The sequence below is a fragment of the Pyxicephalus adspersus genome, chromosome 12 (assembly GCF_032062135.1).
Source record: "Pyxicephalus adspersus chromosome 12, UCB_Pads_2.0, whole genome shotgun sequence".
NCBI lineage: Eukaryota > Metazoa > Chordata > Amphibia > Anura > Pyxicephalidae > Pyxicephalus > Pyxicephalus adspersus.
In genome coordinates, this window is record NC_092869.1 from 1766307 (window position 1) to 1776263 (window position 9957).

Here is a 9957-nt window from a genome sequence, read left to right on the forward strand (position 1 = left end):
GAAAACCGGAAGCGCCTGTCATGCCAGCTTGTAGTTATCGCCGCCATCTTGACTACTGGCAGCTTACTAATGAAGCGATTTTACTACAAATTTCACTTATCCGAAAAACAAGTCATTATTATTAATAATATTATTATTAGTATTAATATGTGTTTGTGACTGTTAAAAAAGAAAAAAACATTGTGAATATTTGCTTCGGTTTTACTGAAGCCCAAAGCCGCCATTTTGTTGTAGATCAAGATGGTGGATGGATGACTGGAATGGCTGACAGAACTCAGAGTCAGCATTGGTGATAACAGCACACAAGATGCCGTCAGGATCACTATTTAGGGTAAAGTGACAGGTTCTAAATAAAAAAACTAGTAAGGGTTCAAGTGTTTCTAAATTTGGAACCACATTTGGTTACCAGCAATTAGGTGTGGTGACTGCATTAGTTTTCTAGGCTTTTTTTTTAGCTGCTGATCCTGCCATCAACACGCTTCCTGTCCTGAGGTGACAAAGCTTACCAACCATACAGTATCTAAGGAGCAGTGTTGTCACCCATCCTCATATCATGGGCGAGGGGGTCTATAGTCCTTAAAGATAGCTGAGTAACTGATAAGGTTGCTCCATAGCCTGGAAGTCATCAGCTCATTTCTGGTTTTCTTGGATTTCTGGTAGGTTCAAGGAGATCCCATGTCTTCATCCGACCCTGGAGAAGATCCACAATTTTCATTCTACCCATAAGAACATTCTCTGTCCTCTCAAGGAAGATGGCACCCAGGAGGATATCTTCTTATTTTATCCCACCCAGGAAGATATCCTCTCCTTTTATTCCAACCAGAACGACATCCTTCGTCTTCTCCCACCCAGGAGGACATCCTCTGTCTTCTCTTACCTAGCAGAGCTTTCTCTGTCCTCTTTCACTTAGATGATGTTCTTTGTTTTCTTCCCAACCAGAAAGACATTCTCTGTCTCCTCTCAACCAGGAGAACATCATCTTCCACCTAGAAGAATGTCCCATTTTTATCCCTTCCAGGAGGACATCTTCTCTTTCACTCTCAAACATGAGGATGTCTTCTGCTTTCATCCCACCCAAGAGGACATCCTCTGCTTCTCCTACCCAGGGGAACATCCTTGGTCCTCTCCCACCTAGAAGGACATCCTTTATTTTCATCCCTTCCAGGAGGATCTCCTTGGTTTTCATGCCACCAGGAGGACATCCCCTGTCTCCTCTCGCCTAGGAGGACGTCCTCTGTTTTTTTCCCACCTAGGAGGACATGTTCCGATCTCTATCAAACATGAGGATGTCTTCTGATTTCATCCCACCCAAATGGACATCCTCTGCTTCTCTTACCCAAGAGGACATCCTTAGTCCTCTGTCACCTAGAGAGACATCCTTTGTTTTCATCCCTTCTAGGAGGATCTCTGGAAAGACATCCAATGTCTCCTCTCACCTAGGAGGATATCTTCTGTTCTCTCTTAACCAGGAGGATGTCTTCTGCTTTCATCCCACCCAGGAGGACATCCTCTGCTTCTCCTACCCAAAAGAACATCCTTGGATCTCTCCCACCTAGAAGGACATCCTTTATGTTAAGCACTTCCTCTGTCTTCTCTGTGGGACATCCTTTGTTTTTATCCCTCCCAGGAGGATCTCCTCTGTTTTCATGCCACCAGGAATGACATCCTCCATTTTTTTCTTACTCAAGAGGACATCCTCTACTTCTCTTACCCAGGAGAACCTTCTCTATCCTCTTCCACCTAGGACATCCCTTATTTTCATCCCATCCAGAAGCACTTCCTCTGTCTTCTCTCTCCTAGTGGGACAACCTTTGTTTTTATCGCTCCCAGGAGGATCTCCTCTGTTCATGCCACCAGAAATGACATCCTCCATTTTCTCTTACTCAAGAGGACATCCTCTTACCCAGGAGAACCTTCTATATCCTCTACCACCTAGAAGTACATTCTTTATTTTTATCCCATGCAGAAGAACATTCTCTGTCCCCTCTCATCCTCCATTTTAATTCCACCCAGGTGAACATCCTCTGTCCTTTCTTACCTTTGTTTTTAACCACCAAGATTGTAGGCTCTTTTGAGCAGGGTCCTCTCCTCCTCCTGTGTCACTGTCTGTATCTGTCATTTGCAACCCCTATTTCATGTACAATGCTGAGTAATATGTTGGTGCTTCATAAATAAATCTTATTAATATATTATAATAATTCCACCCAGGAGGACATCCTTTGTTTTCATCCCACCCTGCAAGACGTCCTTTGTCTTCTTTTACCTAGGAGAACCTTCTCTGTCCTCTTTCATTTAGAGGATTTTCTTTGTTTTCTTCCCAACAAGACATTCTCTGTCTCCTCCCACCCAGGAGAACATCCTCTTCCACCTAGAAGAACATCCTCTGTTTTTATCCCTTTCAGGAGGACATCTTCTTTTCTCTCTCAACCAGAAGGATGTCTTCTGCTTTAATCTCACCCGGGAGGACATCCTCTGCTTCTCTTACCCAGGAGAACATCCTTGGTTCTCGCCCACCTAGAAGGACATCCTTTGTTTTCATCCCACCCAGGAGGACATCTGTTTTTCACTCAGGAGGATATTCTCTAACATTACCCTGAAGTGTCTCCTTTGTCCTCATCCCACCCCTGAGGATGCCATTCTTGAAACCACTAAGAAGAAGCAGTGCTGCCGGGTTTATACAACAAAAAGTACACCAGAGACAAATTACACTTCCATTGGCAACCTTTTTCGAGAAGACCCAGAACTTGATTGTTAGGGGTTTGGTGGTGGCAATGTAGGTGGCACACAGATGGATATAACAGCTTGGGTTGATTTTTCACCTTAAAATTTCCATCTCTTAAAGGGAAACCCAACGCTGTCTGTGCCCTCCAACACAGATATACCAATGCAACATGAAGGGTGTACTACTATAGTACAGAAGCTATAAAGTGAACCTGTCACTGTTACCACCGCAACCAGACACTGGAGTGCCTAGAGGTGTACAACAAAGGTACCCCATGCCATTCTTAGTTTGCTCACCAGAAGGGTTCACATTCAATTCAACTAAATTAATAAATAGTGTAAGGGGCACTAAAACAGGAAATGAGGATAAATCTTTAAAGGGGACCCCCGTTACAGTAACAAAGTGGAAAGGTTGGTTCTCCCAGTAATTTTGTTCGATGTCGGGAAGGTAGGGACCACTCAAAATAGTAACAGTAGTGGTACAGACCTGGGAACTCAGTACAAGGATGGTGAGGACCCCTCATAATGGGCACAGCGGGGGTACAGACCTAGAAACCTAGTTCAGGAATGGTGGGGACCCCTTATAATGGTCACAGCAGGGGTACAGGCCCAGGAAAGGCAGAGACCCCCTTACTACCCGGCCTTGTTCAATGTTATGAGACAACATGAAAGGTTTCCAGGAACAACATGCTGAAATCAGAATTGGCAAAGAATAAAAGTTTTATTATAACAAGGAATATATAAGGAAGTCACACATTAACAGGGATTAGATAAAGATGGGAATAAAGATTGTGAGCTCCTTTGAGGGACAGTTAGTGACACAACTATGGACTCTGTACAGCGCTGCGTAATATGATGGCGCTATATAAATACTGTATAATAATAATAATTGGGGTAAAAAGTGTAAACTTTGGCGAAATGTTAGGTTTATAAGTAGACCCCCCCCCTCTCGAAAAAAAAACGTTTTTTTAGCCAATGCTTTTTTTCCAGGAACTATTATAACGCCAGGCTGATTACAACACTTGGGAGTTTCCAAAGGTATTACAGATGGAGGAAATTCACTCCCGAGATCGTAGGCTGAACCGTTCCTGAATTCTGCATTCTTATCCTTCTATAGGTTATACCAAATATTTCACCCGTCCGATAATTATTGAATCCGTACATTCATACAGAGCTAATGTATTCTCTACAGTCTGGTCACACCAATTACTGACCCACAGAGCTTACAATCTAATCTTTCAATAGCAGTCCCATGCATTGGTTTTAGGTAAAAGCTGATGAAGCTATTGGTCAGTTTTTAGATTTGAGATGCAGTTAAATTAAAGTGAACTTTCAGCTTAAAATTCAATAATAAAACAGCAGCAATTAGCAAATATTAATAAAATAGCTGCACATAGAGATTTGAAATATAAAGGTTTAGGATGTTAAGACATTCCCCACTTACCTGTGTCTGTCTGGAGGTAGTTCGAGCTGAAGGAGGGCTTCACTTTGCCCCTATATATACAAAGACGGCCCCACCCTGCTCTCTTCCCATTGGTCGGACACTTTATTACCTGAGCGATGTTTACAGGACTTTGCTCCTCCAATACAGGGCCTCTTTATCTTGCTGAGGTTTTGCTGATCTGGTGTTGTGTCACCTTGATATTATATGATACAACGTACACAGGACAGGCTGGGGATTCTGCGAAAAGCCTGGGGCTACCTTGAAAAAAAAAGTCTAAAAGCTAAAAAGAACAAAAAACACAAAAGGAAGAGATTTATTGCCTGTAGATAGGAGGGAGATGATGCTGGCAAAGCTTTTCCCAGACTTGGAGACTCTGAAACACCACAGGAGAGAGGAGGGGGTGGTGGGACAAAGAGTATATATAAAACCATGGCCATTTATAGGGAGTCCCCCCCCTGAAAGGTAATTTATATTTGCTCACCCCATGGTTATTAATAATAGGTTGCCCCATGTGGGTATTTATATTAAATTGCTCCCCTATGGCCCTTTATATTAATTTGCCCCCTGTGTGGGTATTTATATTAAATTGCTCCCCCATGGCCCTTCATATTAAGGTGCCCCCTGTGTGGGTATTTATAATGAATTGCTCCCCCATGGCCCTTTATATTAAGTTGCCCCCTGTGTGGGTATTTATAATGAGTTGCTCCCCCATGGCTATTGATATTAAGTTGCACTCTATGTGAATATTTTTAATACATTTCTCCCCCATGGTCATTTTTATTAAGTTGCCCCCTGTGTGGGTATTTATAATGAGTTGCTCCCCCATGGCCCTTTATATTAAGTTGCCCTCTGTGTGGGTATTTATAATGAATTGCTCCCCCATGGCTATTGATATTAAGTTGCACTCTATGCGAACATTTATAATACATTTCTCCCCCATGGTCATTTTTATTAAGTTGCCCCCTGTGTGGGTATTTATAATGAATTGCTCCCCCATGGCCCTTTATATTAGGTTGCCCCCTGAGTGGGTATTTATAATGAATTGCTCCCCCATGGCTATTAAAATTAAGTTGCACCCTATGCGAATATTTTTAATACATTTCTCCCCCATGGTCATTTTTATGAAGTTGACCCCCATGTGGGTATTTATAATAAATTGCTCCCCTATGGCCATTCATATTCTTGCCCCTTATATGGGTATATTAAATTGCTCCCCCTTGGCTATTGATTTTAAGTTGCCTCCTATGTGGGTATTTATAATTAATTGCTCCCGCCATGGCTGTATATTGAGTTGTTCCTTCCATCTCTTGTATGTAGATTTTGGAGGGTATCTGTGGGAATATGCCCCCATTTGTAAGGTCAGTGCTGATGTTGGATGAGAAGACCTGGGTTACCATTATAAATCACTCCTAAGGTGTTCAGTAGTAGGTCAGGATTCTGTGTAGGACACTCGAGTTCCTCCACTGGCGACACCAAGGAGCCTGATTTATTAAAGCTCCCCAAGACTGGATAAGATAGACTATCATGGAAGAACCTGGGTGATCTAGCAAACCTTGAATGGATCTGGCCCAGGATTGAAACCATTTCCAACTCATTTTAAAAGAATTTAAGTAAGTCCATTCCAGGTTTGCTGGATCACACAGGTTCACCCATGATGATCTATCTTCTCCAATCCAGAGAACTTTCTAAAATCAGGCTCTTAGGTTCACTTCTCCTTTCTGGTCCTGCATTAAAAACATTTGACTACCAAGTACAACTGATTTTTAAGAAATCCATTCTAGGTTTGCTGGATCACCCAGGTTCTCCCATGATAGTTCAGCTTTTCCAATCCAGAGAACTTTCTAAAATCAGGCTCTTAGGTTCACTTCTCCTTTCTGGTCCTGGATTAAAAACATTTGACTACCAAGTACAACTGATTTTTAAGAAATCCATTCTAGGTTTGCTGGATCACCCAGGTTCTCCCATGATAGTTCAGCTTTTCCATTCTTGAGGAACTTTTATAAATCAGGGTCATGTCTTTATTGAGCTGGCTTTGTACCCTGGGGCACATTATGGTGGGACAGAAAAGGGTCTTCACCAAACTGGGACCACAAGGTTGGAGGAGCCCAATTGTCTACAATGACTTTGTATGATGGAGGATTATCGAGACCCTTCACTGGGGACACCTAACCAATATTTGGAGCTGGGGGGTGCACATACATTCATAGGCCAATAAATGTCTTTTTTTTCTTCCCCACTGATAGGCCGACACAAAGCCTCCACAGACAGATAGACGTCTGACCCCTACAAATGGTGAGTACACAATGGCTGCTGTATGAGAACGATAAGTTGAACCTTGCTTTGGCCCAGAATTTGTGAAGTTGGTCCCACACAGCAATATCTAAACTGTTCTGCTTCCTCTATTAGCGTGCTCTTTGCTTCCCGTTTTATCTTAGACTCCCTTCTCTCTGCTGAGTCTCCATAAATCTTATCACCTCAGTCTTTCATGACCTCCCAGCGTGCATGACGTGACCCGAACTTCATCGCTGGGCTCCAAAGGTCTGGAGATTTACCCGCTGCAGAATTATCTGTGACCCCAAGTACATCGAAACTCGAGTGATAACTTAAAGTGAACCCATCAACCTAAGTGTGGGACGTGGTAGACGCTGGCCCCTCGCATCTCCAAGTTGACCCCTCAAAGGCAAACCTTGGTGGCCATCAGTGGTTGACATTTCCTACAGATTTGAGTGTTAGAATGATCTCGGGATGAGGGGGGTCAATGGCTGCCTTGCAGGGTGTAGACATGGGACCCCTTCCCTAATATGTAGTACAGGGAGCCATAACGTCATATCGAAGGCCCAAACGGCATATGAAGACCCTAAAAATAATGAGCCCGCCCTTCAGAAGATATCACATGATCAAAAATGTGCCGCTTTTAAAAAGTTTTCCCAATTGAATTCTAAAAATCATTTGTACTAACATCATAATAAGAATAAAAGAGGGACACAAATCTTAACAACAATTACCACCCTCCAAAAAAAGGGTCCAGGGACCATATCAAGGGGAACTCACTCAGCCCTGGCCATATGTAAATATCCAATAACATTGAAAATCATATTGATAAAGCAGTGAATGTGACTTTTACCAGACATTCCCTAGTGGTGGTAAACACATTCAAGATTCACTTGCAGGCAATGTCTGGTGAATGTAAGATTCACTTATTTATATTGATGCAACTTTGGTCCACTAAGCATTTATGGCCTCTAGCCAGGAAAAGGTTAACCCTATCTGATCAAAGTGTTTGATGCCTTTTTCTACAGAGTCACAATATCAAAAAGTTGCAAAACTTTACAACAAACTGGTTCAGACTCGCTGGGTATTTCTAAGGGGGTCGTAGAAGAAAAACATCAATTATCTGCAATCACCAGCGAACTAACAAACAGACCCGCAGGTCACCTGACCCCCACCCCCGCCATCATCACACTTTGTAAAAGATAATACGCTCTATTCGCAGGGAAAATGAGGAAGTGTCGACTCCTCGCATTGATTGCACAATGATTGTTATTGACGAGGACGATGACCCTGAGCAGTTCTGTATCCCCCCCCACCACCCCGTCACCTTTCCTTGATCTGTCGCCAAACAGACCCAAGTCAATCATTCACTGCAATTTTTTTTTTAATGGGGGGTATATACAAACGTAATGTGATTTTTGCAATGAAGTGTCTACTACTCTCACCTCACAGCGCTGGGTCTCAGGTTGTGATTTCAGCCAGGGTGCTCAGGGTGCTGTCTGCATGGAGTTTGCATGTTCTCCCCAAATCCCAAAAAACATGCAGGTCGGTTAATTGGCCCGCCAATGCATAATTGTAATAACAACCAAATAAAAAGTGTGCCCCCAGCAGGCTGAGCCCCTCAATGACGGCTTTGCCCCATCCTCCACAGGGGTGCTTCTTTTTGATGGTGTTCCCTCATCTAACATTATTATTATTAATAAACAGGATTTATATAGCGCCAACATATTACACAGCGCTGTACAGACAGTGAAGACAGTGACACAGGAAGGGGGGAGGCGCCGAGACTTTCACCTAAACATTCATCTCAGCTGATTACAATGATCCATAATCTGTGCCATGATTGCCCCTCCCATGAGAGATCCATTTCCAATTTTTTGACCCAACTTTTAGACTCGATTGTCTTTTCTGTCAATTAACTTGGATTAAATGATATCATTATTATTCTGAGTATAAAAGTAGGATTAAAAAAAGTCACATGATCTCAGGCTAACAGAGGCATTGAGAGCGTTGAGCTGTTTTCAGTCTGACAGACTTTGTCCAGTAGACTTGTACTGAGATCAGACAACAATGCATAATTATTAATATTATTATTATTAATAATAAACAGGATTTATATAGCGCCAACATATTACGCAACGCTGTACATTAAATAACTTGGCCTATGTATCTCATCAATAAGAAAGCCTCGATGTGCATAGAGAGCTATGAGATATACACAAGGTATAAACACACATCATATGTGTATCACAACACATGGTAGTACATTGGGGTGCCATTGACTATGAATGGTGCTGTAAATACCCCATTCATTGCCCATAACACCCCAATAACCCACCTAGCCACTCTCTTCCAATGACCTACTAATGACTTCCTCAGTCATAACCTCATCACAACCATCTACTCCTACTGTCTGCTTCTTTAAAAGAGCCCTCAAAACCCAACGCTTCAACCTCACCTACCCGTCTTCTTCTATCTCTTAAACCCCTCACTACTCCCCACCATTCCATATCCCCCTCCTATTGTGTGATACTTCCCCCACCTCCTAGATTGTAAGCTCTTCGGGGCATGGTCCTCTCCTTCTTCTGTATCTGTCTGTCATTTCCAACCCCTATTTTAAGTACAGCGCTGCATAATATGCAATAAAAATCCTGTTTATTAATAATAATAATAATAATAATAATAATAGGTAATGAATAACTCCGACCCCCTTTGTTCTTCATATTCCCAACATGGGTTCCATGTGGCCAATCATTGGCTCTTCCTCCAAATTTCTGTACTGCTGGCGCTGATTATATAGGGAGACACCTAAAGAATATTTTATCATCTCGGCAATGTCAGCACTGACGGCTCAGGTCAAAGGTCCGGGAGATGCAAACATCTGGGTTGCACAAGCTGCCGTCACCCACTTTGACTGATAAGCTTGTTCCATGTTGGCGCTGACCTTTAACCCTCCCTTTTGCAATGTGAATCAAAAGGTGTTTACTGAGTTAGTGTACAAGAATGCGAGACAATTGCTCATTGTTATCACCTGAGGATCACATGACATACACTTCAAATTGTCTAGGTGCCATAACCTGAGTGCCATAACGGGCAGCGCTACAATTTTTGTCTCCAGATCTGAGTTCAATCATTCCCAACACAGCAAACCTTAATTCCGGCTCTGTAATTGGCACTTAGACCATGGACGCCATGTTACCAGGGTCCTGAGTTTGATGTTATTACAGGTTTACGCTTTTATTGCACCACGGTGGAAGCTTTCATCTCCGCAGACTCACAGGATGGTAAACATGGCTGAACAGGAAGATTGCTGAAGGTGTTTGTTACCCCTCATAATAAAAATAACCTTAAACAGAGACAAGTCCTCCTTCTTACCTCCCTATAGCCCTGCACTGGTCATGTGATATCCAAATACCTGCAGGCCCACTGTGACACTGATGACCCCGTCTGACAGAACACAGGGCATGGTCCAGGAGCCACTTTGATCTAGAACTCGGTCCCAAGGTGCCCCTCCTTTACCA

The 9957-nt window shown here is 42.8% G+C and overlaps 1 long non-coding RNA gene across 2 annotated transcripts; it reads right to left on the minus strand.

Annotated features, from left to right (window-relative positions):
* Window positions 1–3423: 3423 nt before the first annotated feature.
* Window positions 3424–9005, minus strand: LOC140342743 (uncharacterized). Of its 2 annotated transcripts, none has more exons than XR_011923137.1 (2): window positions 7882–9005; window positions 3424–4423 (listed from the first exon to the last, which is right to left on the minus strand). It is a non-coding gene; the product is annotated as an uncharacterized lncRNA (long non-coding RNA). The 2 variants fall into 2 exon arrangements; XR_011923136.1 differs by having other exon boundaries at window positions 3424–4445.
* Window positions 9006–9957: the final 952 nt, after the last annotated feature.